At 60.1% G+C, this 15,734-nt stretch overlaps 1 pseudogene; it reads left to right on the forward strand.

Annotated features, from left to right (window-relative positions):
* The first annotated feature begins 2,683 nt into the window (after positions 1-2,683).
* Positions 2,684-6,036, forward strand: LOC103225999 (transcription factor SOX-8-like; annotated as a pseudogene).
* The last annotated feature ends 9,698 nt before the right edge of the window (positions 6,037-15,734 follow it).

The following is a 15,734-nucleotide window of genomic DNA, read 5'->3' on the forward strand; positions in this document are numbered from 1 at the left end:
GCCGAGCTCAGCAAGATGCTGGGCAAGCTGTGGCGATGAGTGCCGGCGCCCCGGGGCCGGGTTCGGGACCCTGGCCGCTCCTGGTCTCGGACTACGAGCGGGGGCCTGGAAGGCAAAGAGGTTTCGGCCTCACACAGGCTCCGGGCTCTGCATCCGGGATGGGTGTCAGGGCGGGTCCCCGCGGAAAAACACCCTCTGGCCAGCCGGAGTCCGGCGACAGGTATGGGAGTCGGGGTTCGCGGAGGGCAGTGCCTGGGGTGTGCACCCTCGTGGCGGATGCACTCTGGAGCCAGCTCTGGCGGGGAACACCCTGCGGAGGGTCCTGGCTGGCACCCCGAGGTACCCCCCCAGGCGCTGCGAATGGCTCCAGCCCCGAGAGACCCGCCAGGCACCAGAGCAAGCTGCATGCAGGTCTCTGGAGGTGCTTCCTCCTTAGAAAGGGCTCAGCCTCTGCACCTCCTGGACCACCTATGGGGAGGGAGTGGGGCAGGCGGGTGGGTGGGCACCAGGTTTGCCTGCGAGTACCCTCCCCGCAGCTTCGCCCTCTCCTGGCCACCCTCTGCCCGAGGCAAGGAGGGTAGGAATGGAGATGACGGGGCGCAATGTGTGTACATGGGGCAGGTCAGTTTTCCAGAAATTAGGACTGCAGCGTGAAGAACTTGTTGCTCAGGACAGGCCGCCCCCACCAAATGTCGTCTACTTGGGTTTAAAATGGTTCTCTTGGCTTGGGGCTCTGGTAACCGTATCCTGCTCCTCACCTGGAAAACGGGAGCTTGGAGCTTGCATATCTGCACCTCCTGCCTTCTGTCTGGATCTAGGGCGCAGCCACGGGGTGCTGTCGATTGCAGACCCCTGCTCCCCCAAGTCCTGCCACACAGGTGGTTGGAGGTGAGCCTCAGGAAAAGTCCCAGGGAATGTATCCTGAGGCTCAGTGAGGACAGGCACCTGAGCCCTGCCAGGGCTTATGGGTGTCTGGGAATGGAGGCACAGCAGCCAAGCTGCCCACTGGAGACCAGCAGCCGTCCTGGGAAGCCTCGCTTTTGTCCACTGCCGGCTGGGTCCAGCCCGCCTCCCCCGCCTCCCTTAGAAAGCCTCTGAGAGAGGGGACAGCAGACCCGGAATGGGGGAAAGTAGAAAGAGGAAGGATAAGAGGTGTGGGGCTTGTTCTTTGGCTGTCATAAGCATACCAACCTCCCCAAACAGGCGCTGTGGGCTCCCGCTGGCTGGTTCTCCCAGAGGGAGGTGCTGCCTGGTGCCCCGCGAGGCTCCGGAGCCCACAGCAGGTGGGTTTCCCTGGTCAGAGCCTCCCCGCCCTGGCCTTTGCTACCGGTTTCCCCTGTGGTGTGTGCCCACGCCAAGGGTACAGTGGGCGCCCTGGCCTTCCCTGCCTCTGCCCTGTACTGCAGCTTGTTGAGCGAGAGAGAAGCAGCCCCTCGTGGAGGAGGCAGAGCAGCTTTGCTTGCAGCGCAAGAAGGACCACCCCGACTACAAGTACCAGCCACAGCGCAGGAAGAGTGCCAAGGCTGGCCAGAGTGACTGCAACTCGGGCGGGGAGCTGGGACCCCACCCTGACAGCCGTGCCCTGTACAAGGCTGAAGCAGGCCTTGGAGACCCGCACCACCACAGCGACCACACAGGTGGGCTCCAGGTCCCAGGCATGTCTGAGGGTCCCTGGTGCAGGAGGCAGCTGTGCAGTTTCTGGCTGAGATGGGTGCACGATGTTGGAGGGGGGCAGGCACCCTCAAGAGAACCAGTCCTTCCCTGGGTCACCTGAAAAAGCCCCCAAGGCCCTGACCACCTCCAATTTTGGTGCAGGAGGGACCTGCTTAGCCGCCTCGAGTGCACCACACACACCATACACAGACCCCATACACATAACCACACACTACATGCCATACAAACACATATATCACACACATATATCCTCACACATACACCACACACACATACAAACACACACACCTCCGGGATTGCCATCCCTAGAAGCCACAGGTGGGGTGGGGTGGTCTCTCATCTGGAAGCGTCCCCCAGGCCATCCCTGCCCCATCTCATGGGCAGCAAAGCCTGACCGCCCACACTCTTCTCTGCAGCTGTCCTTGATACCCAGGCCCCTCGGTGCGCGTTACCTGGACGTGCGTTGTCCGCAGACTCTGGACGAGCTGGGGGTTCCTCTTCCCCTCGCCCCGACCCTGCGGGCGGGGAGCTGGGGCCTGGGCGCTGCACAGCGTAACCCGACCCTTTCCTGGACCTCAGGCCGCAGCTGACCCCGTGCCTCCAGGCTGCGGGCGAGACCTCGAGCGCGAGACTGGCTGTTTGAGTGAGTGAGAGATTGAGTGAGAGTGTGTGTGTGTGTGTGTGTGTGTGTGTCTGCCTGCCTCAAGGGAGGGGCCTGAGGACCCGCTTCCTAGTTGAGCGTCGGGACGGGGGACGGACTCCCAGGAGCCGCGCAGTGCCCGCAGAGAAGAGGAGCGCCGGAGACCCCCCCCCTGCGCCCATCCGGCCTCCCTGGCCCTCTTCCCCTCCCGGGGCTCCAGAGTGGGGAGCTCCAGGCGTGGGGCGCTGGGCCCACGTGATGCGAGAGCTGCAGAGCTTTCCTTATGGGTGGGGCGGGGCGGCCAGGCTCTGATCCGAGGGAGGGCGCGCTCCGCCAACGGGCAGCCGGGCGCAGGGCGGGGCCGCGGCTATGCCGCTTAAAGAAACTTGCTGCAGGTCCCAAAGCCAGAACCAAGCCTCGGCGGCAGCGGCGTCCGCGAGGGTTGGGGCCACCGCTCGACCACTTCGGATCCCGGAGCTGCCGCAGCGCAATCCCGGGCGCCAGCCCAGGTGTGCGTCTCTGGTGCGCGCACCTCCGCGCGCGGCCCCGATGCTGGACATGAACGAGGCCCGCGCCCAGCAGCCCTGCAACCCGTCCGGTACCGCCAGCTCCATGTCTTACGTGGAGGACTCGGACTCCGACGCGCCTCTGTCTCTCGCGGGCTCCAAGGTCCTGGGCCGCGCGGGGGGCGCGGTGGGGGGCGCCCAGGGCGAGGCAGCCGAGATAGCGGACAAGCGCTTCCCAGCCTTCATCCGCGACGCCATGTCGCAGGTCCTCAAGGGCTACGACTGGAGCCTGGTGCCCATGCTGGTGCGCGGCGGCGGCGGGGGTGAGCTCAAAGCCAAGCCGCACGTGAAGCGGCCCATGAACGCGTTCATGGTGTGGGCGCAGGTGGCGCTCCGCAAGCTGGCCGACCAGTACCCGCACCTGCACAACGCCGAGCTCGGCAAGACACTCGGCAAGCTGTGGCGGTGAGTGCCGGGGCCCAAGAGGCGGGGTTCGGGACCCTGGCCGCCCCTGGTCTCGGACTGCTAGCGGGGACCTGGAGGGCTCAGCGCTCGCGGAGGTTGCGGCCTCAGGCAGGCTCCAGGCTCTGCACCTGGGACTAGTTTCAGGGTGGTCCCCGTGGAAACACCCTTTGGCCAGCCGGGGTCTGGCGCCAGGTATGGGAGTTGGGGTCCGCAGAGGGCAGCGCCTCGGGTGTGAACCCTCATGGTGGTTGCGTTCCGGAGCCAGTTCTCCTGGAGGGGAACACCCAGCGGAGGGCCATGGCTGGCACCTCAAAGTGCCCCCTAGCCGCTGCGAGTAGCCCCAGCCCCGAGAGGCCCGCCTGGCACAAGAACAAGCTGCATGCAGCTCTCTAGAGGTGCCCCCTCCTTAGAAAGGGCTCAGCCCCTCTGGCTCTTGGACCACCCGTTGGGAGGGAGTGGGGCAGGCGGGTGCGTGGGCAGCAGGTTTGCCTGCGAGTACCCTCCCCGCAGCTTCTCCCTCTCCTGGCCACTCTCTGCTGGAAGCAAGGAGGGCAGGAGTGGAGATGACAGGGTGCTCATCTCCACGACCAGTAGGTGGAGCTGGTCAGTTTTCCAGAAGCGTGAAGAACTTGTTGCTCAGGACAGGCCGCCCCAACCAAATGTCTTCTGCTTTAAAATGGTTTAAAATGGTTCTCTTGGTTTGGGGCTCTGGTTCCAGTATCCTGCTCCTCACCTGGAAAACGGGAGCCTGGAGCTTGCATATCTGCACCTCTTGTCTTCTGTCTGGATCTAGGGCACAGCCACGGGGCGCTGTCGACTGCAGACCCCCTCCTCCCCCAAGTCCTGCCACACAGGTGGTTGGAGGTAAGCCTTGGGAAGAGTCCCAGGGAATGTGTCCTGAGGCTCAGTGAGGACGGGCGCCTGGGCCCTGCTAGGGCTTCTGGATGTCTGGGAGTGGAGGGACAGCAGCCCAGCTGCCCCTTGGAGGCTGTCACCTTTCCTGGGAAGCCTCGTTTTTGTCCACCACCAGCTAGGTCCTGCCCGCGTCCCTTAGAAAGCCCCAGAGGGAGGGAACAGCAGACCCGGAATGGGGGGAAGTAGAAGGAGGAAGGATGTGAGGTGTGGGGCTTGTTCTTTGACTGTCATAAGCATACCAACCTCCCCAAACAGGCGCTGCCCTCTCCCACCAACTCGTTCTTCCAGAGGGACGTGCTGCCTGGTACCTCGCGAGGCTCTGGGGCTCATGGCAGGCGGGTTTCCCTGGTCAGACCCTCCCGGCCCCAGTCTCTGCTACCTTTTTCCCCATGGTATGTGCCTGTGCCGAGGGCACAGTGGGTACCCTGGCCATCCCTGCCTCTGCCCTGTGCTGCAGCTTGCTAAGCAAGAGCAAGAAGCAGCCCTTCATGGAGGAGGCAGAGCAGCTTCAGCTGCAGAACAAGAAGGACCACCCCGACTACAAGTGCCAGCCACGGCGCAGAAAGAGTGCCAAGGCCGGCCAGAGCGACTGGGACTCCCGCGTGGAGCTGGGACCCCACCCTGGCAACAGTGCCCTGTACAAGGCTGAAGCAGGGCTTGGAGATGCACACCGCCGCAGCAACCACACACTTGGGTTCCAGGCCCCAGGCATGTCTGAGGGTTCCTGGTGTGGGAGGCAGCTGTGGAGTGTCTGACTGAGACGTGTGCATGATGGTGGAAGAGGGCAGGCACCCTCAAGAGAACCATGCCTTCCCCGGGTCCCCTGAAAAAGCCCCAAGGCCCCGGCCACTTCTGTCTTTGGTGCACAAGGGACCTGCTTAGTCGCCACAAGTGCTGAGGGGCTAACAGCTTTGCTTGACAGGGACCCGGAGAGGTGGTGTTTTCAGCAAGACTTAGTCGAATGCTGAGTGCCCACAGGGCAGTTAGCGCCGGTGTCTCTCCCCTTCCAGCCAGGCCAGCCCCACCTACCCCACAGAAGGGGCATTCATTCCTGAAGCCTGCTCTCCTGTCCCCAGGGCAGATCCATGGGCCGCCCACCCTGCCCAGCACTCCCAAGACAGAGCTGCAGCAGGCAGGCACCAAGCCAGAGCTGAAGCTGGAGGGATGCCAGCTGGCGAACAGAGGGCTCCAGGACATTGACTTCAGCAACATGGACATCTTGAAGCTCAGCAGCAAGGTCAAGGGCACCATGGATGCCTTCGAGTCCATGAGTTCAACCAGTACCTGCCCCTGGGCAGCCCTGCTCCACCTGAGCCCCGCCACGCATACCGGGGCCCCTACTTCCACACCAGGGCTTCCCGCGTGTTGGCCCACAAGAGTGCCCTGTTGGCCTCTGTGTATCCTGAGATGGGACCCCGCGGCCACACATCAAGACAAAGCAGCTGAACCCTGGCCACTACAGTGACCAGCCCCGAGGCTTGCCCGACTACGGTTACTGCAGCGGCCAGGCCAGCGCTGTCCCGCACCGGCCCCTTCACTGGAGCACAGGGCAACTATGGTGACCTGCAGACCTCCAGCTACTACAGCGCCTACCCCAGCTACCTGCCCGGCCTCTACCAGTACCCCTGCTTCCACTAGCTATGCTGGCCCTATGCCTCGTCCCTGCTCAATGGCCTGGCCCTGCCGCCCACCCACAGCCCCACCAGTCACTGGGACCAGCTGGTGTACACCACCCTGACCAGGCCCTAAGGGTGGGGAGGGACTCAGCAATGGGAGGACAGCCTTGTCCCAGCCCAGACGGACTAGCCTCTGAGGCTTCCCAGTGTGTGTGGCCAGGGCAGGAGGGGACCCCAGTGGCTGAGCTCTGTCAAGTGCCTGCTGAAGTCTGCAGGGAAACGTGCTTGCCACCCATGGCCCTTGGCCTCCAGATGGCCACACCTCCGCTGATGGATGAGCTCCATCTCCCTTCTCTCTTTCTTTTTGAGGTGGCAGGATTATTCCACAAAGAAGGGCTGCCGTTTGGTCCCTCTTCTGGGAGGACTGGCGGCACCACCACCTTCACTTTGCATCTCGGTAGAGGAGAAACGGCAGCACAGCCCAAAGACCAAAGGAGGGGGTAGCAGGGGCCTTGCAGCGTGCTCTGAGGTCCAGGCCTTGAGGTCCAGGCCGGCCTCAGTGCTGAGAACCCCTGCACCCATGGCCACATTCCCTCGATGATGGCTGCACGGGCTGTCCAGGGTGTCTGTCGACAGACCTTCCAGGGACACACCTGCTTGAGCATCTCTGGGACCCACCTGTCAGATCTGAGGCGTCTCCTTGCTGACAGAGTGCACCCACATAAGGTCTGGCTGTGATTAACACGTATCTTTTTTATTATTATGTTTTTGATAATTCTTATTTTTGAAGCTTAAATGTGTTTCTTTTGAAAGTTGTTAAAGATATATTTATGTTCTATTTTATCTTTAATTAAGGTAATTCAGGCAAAGAATATAATTTAAGACAAAATGGAAGCTGGGAAGCTTTCCTTGAGGGCAGGCAGGAGGTGGGGTTGCAGGTGTTGGCTGGCATCACGTTGCTCAGCTTTTGGGAGGCCGCCCTGGAGGGCCCAGAGGGCCCAAGGTCCCTGGGAGGACTGGGCCCCTCATGCCTCGAGCTTGGCAGCTGAAAACCAGAGGGAGGAGAAGGGACTTGCCTCGTGGCATCTCTGATCAGGTTGAGGTGCCCCAGCACCCAGTGTGAGTTTGGGGTTTGGGAAGCAGGACTCCGTCTCTGCCCCTGACTGGGCCATATGGTAGGACACATAGGACACAGGAATTCCTGGGTCCCTGCCCACGACTGTGCCACGTGATAGGACACAGGACACAGGAATTCCTGGTAAGTGGTGCCTTCAGAACTGATCTTGGCTCACAGGCACCAGTGCCACCTACCAAGCTGTGAAACTAAACCTTCTCCACTAAACGTCATTAGGGCCTTAGTTCTAGGTGAATAATATCTGATTTACCGCACTGTTTCCCCTGTGTGCTGAGCACAGAGCTTATGATGGCACCTGCTTCACGGAAACTTGTGCCTTTAAACTGAGTAGATTTAAATACATCCGAGAAGTTGCTTCTTTTTACTTTTTCTACTTTTCCTGCTTTTTTGTAGGAAAAAAAAAAGTCTCTGCTTCTGTTTCTCTGGGGGTGGGGGTAGGGGTGGGGGTGGGGAGTCACCGAAGACCTGTTTTATGCAGTGTGTCACTGGGCACCGCATGGGGAGGACACACCCTCACTCGCCTGCTGCCTTCACTCCTTTCTGACCAAACCATGCTAACTTTTGTACAGATCGATTTAATAAAATTAAACAAAGTGCTTTTTATCGACGTGGGCTACCTTTTGTGTGTGGCGTTGCGTGAGCCTGGGGCTCCCGGGGTGAAGGTGTCCAGCAAAGGCAGGATCAGGCTGTGCCACTTGTGACATGCAGTGGCCGGCCTCACCCCAGTACCCTCCATGCAGGGCAGCAAGAAGGGCAGCCGTGAGCCCACCTGGACCCCGAGCGGCAGGGGCAGCCCATCATGCCAGGAGGCATCAGCAGGCTTCAGTCGGAATGGAAACACCCGTGCCCTTCACGAATCCCGTCATGGTGTCCGGGAAGTGAGCTCCTCGTCTTCCTTCCTGGAGGGCCTCCTTGGTAGGCAAAACGGGTCTGGATAGGCCCAATTCAAGGCTGTGCTTTTCCTCCCAGGCAAATCCCAGAGCTGGTTTTTGGGTGGCTGTGCAACGCCGGGAAGCTGACGGCATCTTTCAGGCCTTGGCATGGAGCCAGGCTGGGAGCGATGAAAGCAGCCCCGCAGGAGCCCGCAGAGCTGTCTGTTTGGAGGAAAGTTTCTAGGGAGAAAATGGCTGTGGGAGTGACAGCCAGTGAGGAGCAGCTGGTCCCTTTGCCAGGCCTCCCAGGCACCGGAAGCTGGTGCAGGGGCGTCTTGGGGCTGGGGGCCACCCCTGAAACGCAGAGACCCAGCTTCTCAAGGCATCTCGGTCAGGGGTGGGATGTGCTGCTCACAGGAACCCAATTTGAGAGGCAGCTGCATGTAGGATTTTAACGGGGTAGCCTGGGTAGGAGGCCACCCACCCAGTCTCCTTGCCCACCTGGCTGCATTGCCCCTCACCCCACAGTGGGGATCCCATTCCAGGGCCTGCCAAGAGCAGTGGGGGAAAGGGGTGCCCGAATATATGAGGGTTCCTGGGGGTGGGGTGTGCGGAGCCCCACAGGCAAGGAGGAGGCTGGGAGGGGGCTGCCGAGAGCCAGCTTCACAGACACCCAACGCCTCTGCAGAACCGGCCCAACCCATCCTGCATCCAGCCAAGAGCTGTCCAGGTCCACATGTCCCTCAAAGCTCACACATTGACACCCCAGCCAGGGAGAACCCAGGGTCCAGCTAGCAGGCAAAGTCAGCTCTGCCCGTGGGCTGTCCTGGGATGTGCTTTGGGGCTTGCCAGGTTCCCAGGGGCTGGGAGGCCCTACCAGTTTTGTGTGGACTTGGTGGGGCTGCTGCAATTTAACTCCTGGGGGCCCAGGCCCTGCGTCTCACTGGTGTGCCCTAGGGGAGGAAAACCCCATGTCCCCGTCCCGGGTGTGCCTGGGTCCTGGATATGTCTGGGTCCCGGGTGTGCCTGGGTCCCAGATGTGTTCCTGTGGGTTTTCCAGTATCTGAGTGTCATGAAGGTCAGGGAGTGCCACCCTGTCCTGGCGTGTCCACACCCTGCCCAGCAGAGGGGCGCACGGACACCTCCTCCCCCACGGACACCTCCTCCCCCTGCACAGCACCGCCCTTTGTCCCTGCCCCTCCAATCCCTCCTCTCTGGGGGGTCCCCCTCTGGCAGGGCTTGTGGCTTCCCACTTCAGCACTGGATGCTGGCCCTGGAAGTCTCCAGGTGCTGGTCCGTCCCCCTCCCCCAGTGCTGCACGGAGGAGGCAGCTGGAGTGGGTGCACCAGGGGTCAGGCCGCTCTGCCCTGGTCTCCGGCTAGTGGGGGTTTTGCTGGAAACAAGTCTTTCAAGATTGCCAGGCTGACGACATTGTTTCCAAGCTGACCTCACCCCAAGCCCAAGCTTCCCTGCGCCTGGTCCTCCCGAGAGCTTTGCATCCCAGGGCAGGCTGGCCCTGCTGGGACAGTTCCTCATTTTCCACGTCCTTACCCTCAACAGAGAGCATTGCCTCTGATCTCAGCTGAACAGAATGCCCTGTTCAGCCCCAAAAGGGGAAATGGCATTGGTGATCCACCCTGGCTTCTGATAGACTGGAAAAGCCCCTCTGGTCTTCCTGGGACCGAAGCGGCCTTAGGAGCAGGTTATTGGTGTGGGTGTGAGTTCACAGCTGTGTGGCTGTTCCTTCCCAAGAGGACCTGTGTCCTCCCAGCAGCTGCCTGGGAGGGGCCTGAGGTCCTACTCGCCCGCCTCTCCTGGGGAGTGAGACTCAGGGACCTGCTCGGTCTGGTGTGGCATTGGGCCACAGTCAGGGGACCATCAAGTACAGGGTGTCATGGACCCAGGGTCCTGACCTGCTATCTGGACCCCCGTCTTGCCTCCCCAGCCCAGATCGGAGTACCTTTCTTGACCACATCTCTAGCTGCTCCCTGCTGGGGCTGCAGCTAGAGGCTTGGGGGTCATGTTTCCAGGCGGTAACACCATGACCACCAGACTCCAGGCAAGCCCTGGACACCTCTGTGGACATCTGCAGGGGCACGTTCCACCAGGCTCACAGCAGACCTGCACCAGTCAGGACCCAGTCTCAGGCAGTGAAGCCAGCACTTGGTTCAAATCCCTCTAGGTCAGTATAGACCCCAGATGAAGGAGGTGGGTGCCCCCCCACCAGCGACTCAGGCAAAGAAGCACCCCAGAGGGAAGGAGACACAGCCCAGCACTGCCCCCAAGCCTCAGCCGGGCCCTTCCTACAGCACCCAGCTCTGCACTCAAGCCTCAGCCGGGCCCTTCCTGCAAGATGGAGCCCTGCACCTAAGCCTCAGCCAGCCCTTCCTGCAGGACCCAGCACTGCACCCAAGCCTCAGCCGGGCCCTTCCTGCAAGATGGAGCCCTGCACCTAAGCCTCAGCCAGCCCTTCCTGCAGGACCCAGCACTGCACCCAAGCCTCAGCCGGGCCCTTCCTGCAGGACCCAACGCTGCACCCAAGCCTCAGCCTGGACCGTTTCTGCAGGACTGTAGGGGCATCAGGCAGGTGATGGAAGCCAGAGGCTCAGATCGCCCACTGCCCAGGCCCTGCCAGTGACGACATCTGCTTCTCTCTCCCGAGACCAGAGGCCCCACGCCTGCTGCCCACAACCTGGCTCTGCTGGCCCAGTCCTGAGGCCACTGCAGACAAGGGGGCTGCGGCCTCCTGATTACCCACTGGCCCTTGGCTGCCTGGGAACTGCAGGGACCCACCTGGGCCCCCTACCACCTGGGAATCCCAATATTCCCAAGACCTGGGGGAAGGGAAGGGAAGGGGGGAAGGTGGCTGTCCCTCCACCTCCCATCTGCCATTCAGAGGTGTCATCTAACATCCCCGGCATCCCCTCTCATTCTGGTGTCCCCTGTGTTCTATAGGAAGCATAGACTGTGTCTCCAGGATGGGCTGTGGGAGCTGTGGGGCTCCCAGGGTGACAGGAGTCCTCGGGGGAGAGGGGTGGGCACGTGCACATGCAGGAAGGCTGTCCTGGAGCAGAGCAGTGTGGGGCCAAGCCCTGTGTCTTCTGCCACTTCTCACTGGCTCTGGGGCAGATGGCTGCTTCTGGGGCCTGGGCTTCCTCACCTGTATGACAAGAATGACCCTGGAGCTCTGGGGAACTTGGTGAGATCAGGAACTTCCCCAGGCAGTGCCCCCCAGGTGCCTGACATGCTGTTGATGGCATTATGACCACCTCAGGCCATGCAATGACCCTTTTGCTTAATGTGCAAAATAAAGCGGGTTTGGCAGCAAGAAAATCAAAGTGAAACTGGTGAAGAAAGTGCCGGCCTCCTCCCCAGCCTCACACCCTCCTGGGACTCAAACCCAGTGATCACCCCTCCTGCTGCCTCCTGCTGTGTCCAGGGCATTCACACAGCTGCCCCCTGGAAAGGCAGGATGGGCTGCTTGCCTGTTGACCTCCCATGCTTCAGTTTCCACCTGTGACCCTGAGGTGGTGAGAGCTCTGCTGAGCTGCCCCAGGGATTATCTGAGCTGGGCTTGGTGTGGCTGCAGCCAACATGCTGGTCCTGCCCCTCTTGTTGGTCAAATCTCAAGCCAACTTATCCCAGGACCCTGGGTCCTGTATGTGGCAGACGCTCTTCCCCACCCTCCCCAGCCCTAACCTTCCCCATGGACCTATGACCAGGACTGGGGAACTTGCCGCAGCCTTGGTGGGCCCCCTGACCAGGGGACCATCTGGATTCCCAGGCCCAGGCCCACTGAGGTCTGCCACAAGTATAAGACACCCAGGACGCCTTCCTCAACAGCACCCAAATGGGCCCAGGCCCTCCTTCTCCCCCAGGGAAGCTGGTGGCTGCATAAGCCCTGCTCCCTCAGGGCCCTGGCACAGGCCAGACACCCAGCCCAGGAGACTCCACAAAGAGTTAAGGGGCGCAGGCGGCTGTGCCCGCAGTGGGGCGGAGCAGCCGGGCTGGTACTGGGCCAGGAGCATGGGCGAAGGCGCTGCATTTTAATCAATCTTTATTGCCAGTGAGGACTTTTTCTTTATCTGGTGCACAATAAAATAATTAATTAGACAGAAAATGGCAGGGCAAGGAACTGACAAGTCATTACGGGCTGCTGAATGACTGATGAGATGCAGCTGGGAGGCTCTGGCCAGCTACGGAACGATAATGGACGGCAGATGCTTTGTATGCGTGACCAGCAGGCCTCTGTGTGGGGCACTGTGGTGCTGCGGTTGTGGCCGGAAGATGTGCAGTCCTGCCTCTCTGAGCAGGGCAGGGAGTGGGAATGCTGGACAAAACCCGAGTATGAATTTCTGTGTCTGGACATGGCAATGAATGTTCAAACATGGAGGGGACTTGGGCAGGTGGTTCTGTCCTTTGGACTTGACCTCCCAGCTTGGGAACAGACATAGTGATGGGGTGTGGTGAGGGGGCTCTGCACACTGCAGGCAGCAGGGGTGTGGGGAAGAGAGGGAGAAGAGGCAAGGAGAGGGGAGGGGAGTCTTAAAGGACCTAGAGAAGCCCTCCCCAGAGCCAGGCTGGGCCGGGATCAGCTGCTGCCACCATGGTTACTTAGATGTCACCAGGAAAAAGGGCCCCCCCCCAACTCCCCCGCAGACCTGGCTCTCCCACTCAGAGGCTTCAAGCTCCTCGTGGGTCTGCAGACTTCCCAGTGATCAGGAAGCATCCAGAACAGAGCCGCCCAGCCGGGGGGCAGAGGGAGAGGTTGGTGAAGGAGCATACCCGGGATCCTGCTGCCTGGCCTCTGTGTGGGAGGCTCCCTGTCCTGTCCCTGTGATCTGTGGCCCGGGAGCTGAATTCAGAAGCTGCCTGGAGCCCCAGCTCTACAGCTCTCTGCTGCTTGAAGGAGCATTTGTTTCCCAAGCTGGGCTGTAGGGAGGGGCAAGGCCCCAGACAGGTTGGAAGAGGGGCCTCTCCCACCCCAGGGGGTGATAGGGATGCCAGAGGCCTCGCTGGATATGTCGGCCACCAGTCAACAGCCCTTCCTAGGCTGGGTGTGAAGAACAGGTGACATTCACGTGACACCACTGCCATGGGCTTCGCCATGCAGCAGCCCCTAACATGGCTGGGCTGTCCACGAGGGGCCATGCCAACATCCTTTACTGCAATTGGCACTGAGGCCCTGGAGAGGGACACAGGCAGCCCCAAGTGACGGATGAGAGAGCCGCTCACATGTGCTATTCTGGGCAGCAAGGCCATGTCCAGAAGCTGCTGGACACGAGTCCTGGGCCTGCGAGACCCTCATGGAGGAGGGGGCTGCTCTACCCAGAGGACAGTTCCTGCATGCGGGCAGGAGCCTGGGGGTCCCTGGGTAGAGGGGGCTGAGATGAACTGTCTGGGTGCATTGCACGCAGAGCAGAGGCTGGTCCTGTTTCTGGGTACAGAGCATCCTGCAGGCATTGCTGGGCATCTGGACGCCATGGGGCAGCATCGTTGTCACTTCTGACACTCGGCTTCCAACAGGGCATGTGCCTGTGAGACGAGGGCAGGCCTGGACACCCTCCACATCACCTCCAAAGATGGTGGTCTCTGCCCTCCTTCAATTTCTGAGATCACTCTGGTCGCCCAAGGATTTTGTTTGATAAAGGAAGGGGTGGACAGGCTGGGCATGACAGCTCACGCCTGTAATCCCAGCACTTTGGGAGGCTGAGGTGGGCGGATCACAATGCCAGGAGTTTGAGACCAGCCTCGCCAATATGGTGAAACCCTGTCTGTACTAAAAATACAAAAATGACTCAGGCATGGTGGTGGGTGCCTATAGTTCCAGCTACTTGGGAGGCAGAAGAATCACTTGAACCTGGGAGGCAGAGGTTGCAGTGAGCTGAGGTCACAACAGTGCACTCCAGCCTGGGTGATAGAGTGAGACTCCATCTCGGGGGAAAAAAAACAAAAAACATAAAAATGAAAAAAAGGAGAGGATGGACAGAGGTGGTCAGAGGGCCTGGGGGACTGGCTCTAGAAACCCATATCTTGTACCTTTCCCCTGAGAGGAAAAAGGGTGTCAAGGAAGGGTCAAAATTCATCCTGAGGTGTGGCATCTTGTGTCTAGGGGTTTGGACAGAGAACGTAGTGAGACACTTGGCTCCCCGAAAACCCCCTGGTGTGTATGGTTTTAGACAAGCTGCTGGCCTATCTGGCCTCAGTAGCCCATCTGCAAAATGCAGAGAATGGTGCCCACCTCCCTGCCAATGGCGCTCAGGAACACAGGAGATGCTGGTGGGTCAGGTGCTTAGCACAGGGTTTGGTTAGAAACAGCCACTCAACACACATCACCTGAAGTTGTCATTGAGCTACAGGGACAGCACTCACACCTGCATATGATCAGCAAAGAGTCTTCCTGCTCAACAATGGGGTCATATTCTCCATACATCTGCCCATCCACTCAACTGCCCATCCACCTACCTCCCATCCGCCATCCATCCACCCATCCACCCACCCACCCATCCACCCACCCATCCATTCACTCAACCATCCATCCATCCACTCACCCATCCATCCATCCATGCACCCACCCATTTACCCACTCACCCACCCATCCATCCACCCACCCACTCACCTGTCCACCCACCCATCCATCCACTCACCCATCCAACCATCCATGCACCCATCCATCTACCCACTCACCCATCCAACCGCCCATCCATCCACTCACCCATCCATTTACTCACCCATCCATCCATCCATGCACCCACCCATTTACCAACTCACCCACCCACCCACCCATCCATCCACCAACTCACCCATCCACCCGCCCACCCATCCACTCACCCACTCATTCATCCACCCACCTACCCACCCATCCACCCATCCACTCACCCACTCATTCATCCACCCACCCATCCATCCATCCACCCACCAACTTGCCCACCTACCCACCCATTTATTCATCCATCCATCTACCCATCCATCCATTCACCCACTCATCCATCCATGCACCTGCCCATCTACCCACTCACCCACCCACCCACCCATCCACCCATTCACTCACCCACCCAGCCATCCATCCACCCACCCACCCATCAATCCACTCATCCATCCACTCGTCCACCCATTCACCCACCCACCACCCACCTGCCCATCCATTATCCACCCACCCACCCATTCATCCATTTATTCATCCACCCCAGCCACACATCCATCCACTCACCCACCCACCTGTTCATCCATCCATTCATCCACCCAGCCACCTACCCATCCACCCATCCATCCACTCCTTCATTCTTTCATTCATTCATTCAGTGACTGTTATGTAGTAGGTGCTGAGCTTTAAAGGAGAAGGAGATAGACTCAGCCCCGAGCTCCCTCAATACATCAGGAAAGGGCAAAACAGGACAAGTACAGGGAATCCTAAGAACCAGTACAGGGACCCAACCTGTCCTGTGGTCAGTGGAGGCTTTCTGAGGAAGTGGGGCCCTTGAGATGTTTCCACTGAGTCTTGAGCAGGGTTCTGGTGAGTCTTGTTTTCACCAGGATAGATGTTTCCACTGACTTTTGTCTCTGAGCAGCTCCTGCCACAGGTCCCCAGTGTGGGTGAGTCCAAGGGCTCCCCCATCTCTCTGGACCTCAACTTCCTGAACTACAACTGGGCGCTGTAGTGGGTTGAACAATGTCCCTCAAGACTTGCATCCACAGAGCCTCAGGATGTGCCTTTATTTGGAAACAGCATCATGGCAGGTGTAACTTGTTCAAGGCTGGGGTCAATAGGTCTTAGCCCGAGTGCCCTTATAAGGAGGAGAGGAGAGGCTCACAGGGGGGCCCGTGAACACACAGGCAGAGCGATACGGCTGCCAGCCAGGGAGCACAGGCAGCAGCAGGTGCTGGCCAAGGCCAGGAGGATCCTCCCTGGGA

This window comes from Chlorocebus sabaeus, chromosome 21 (genome assembly GCF_047675955.1).
Source record: "Chlorocebus sabaeus isolate Y175 chromosome 21, mChlSab1.0.hap1, whole genome shotgun sequence".
Classification (NCBI taxonomy): Eukaryota; Metazoa; Chordata; class Mammalia; order Primates; family Cercopithecidae; genus Chlorocebus; species Chlorocebus sabaeus.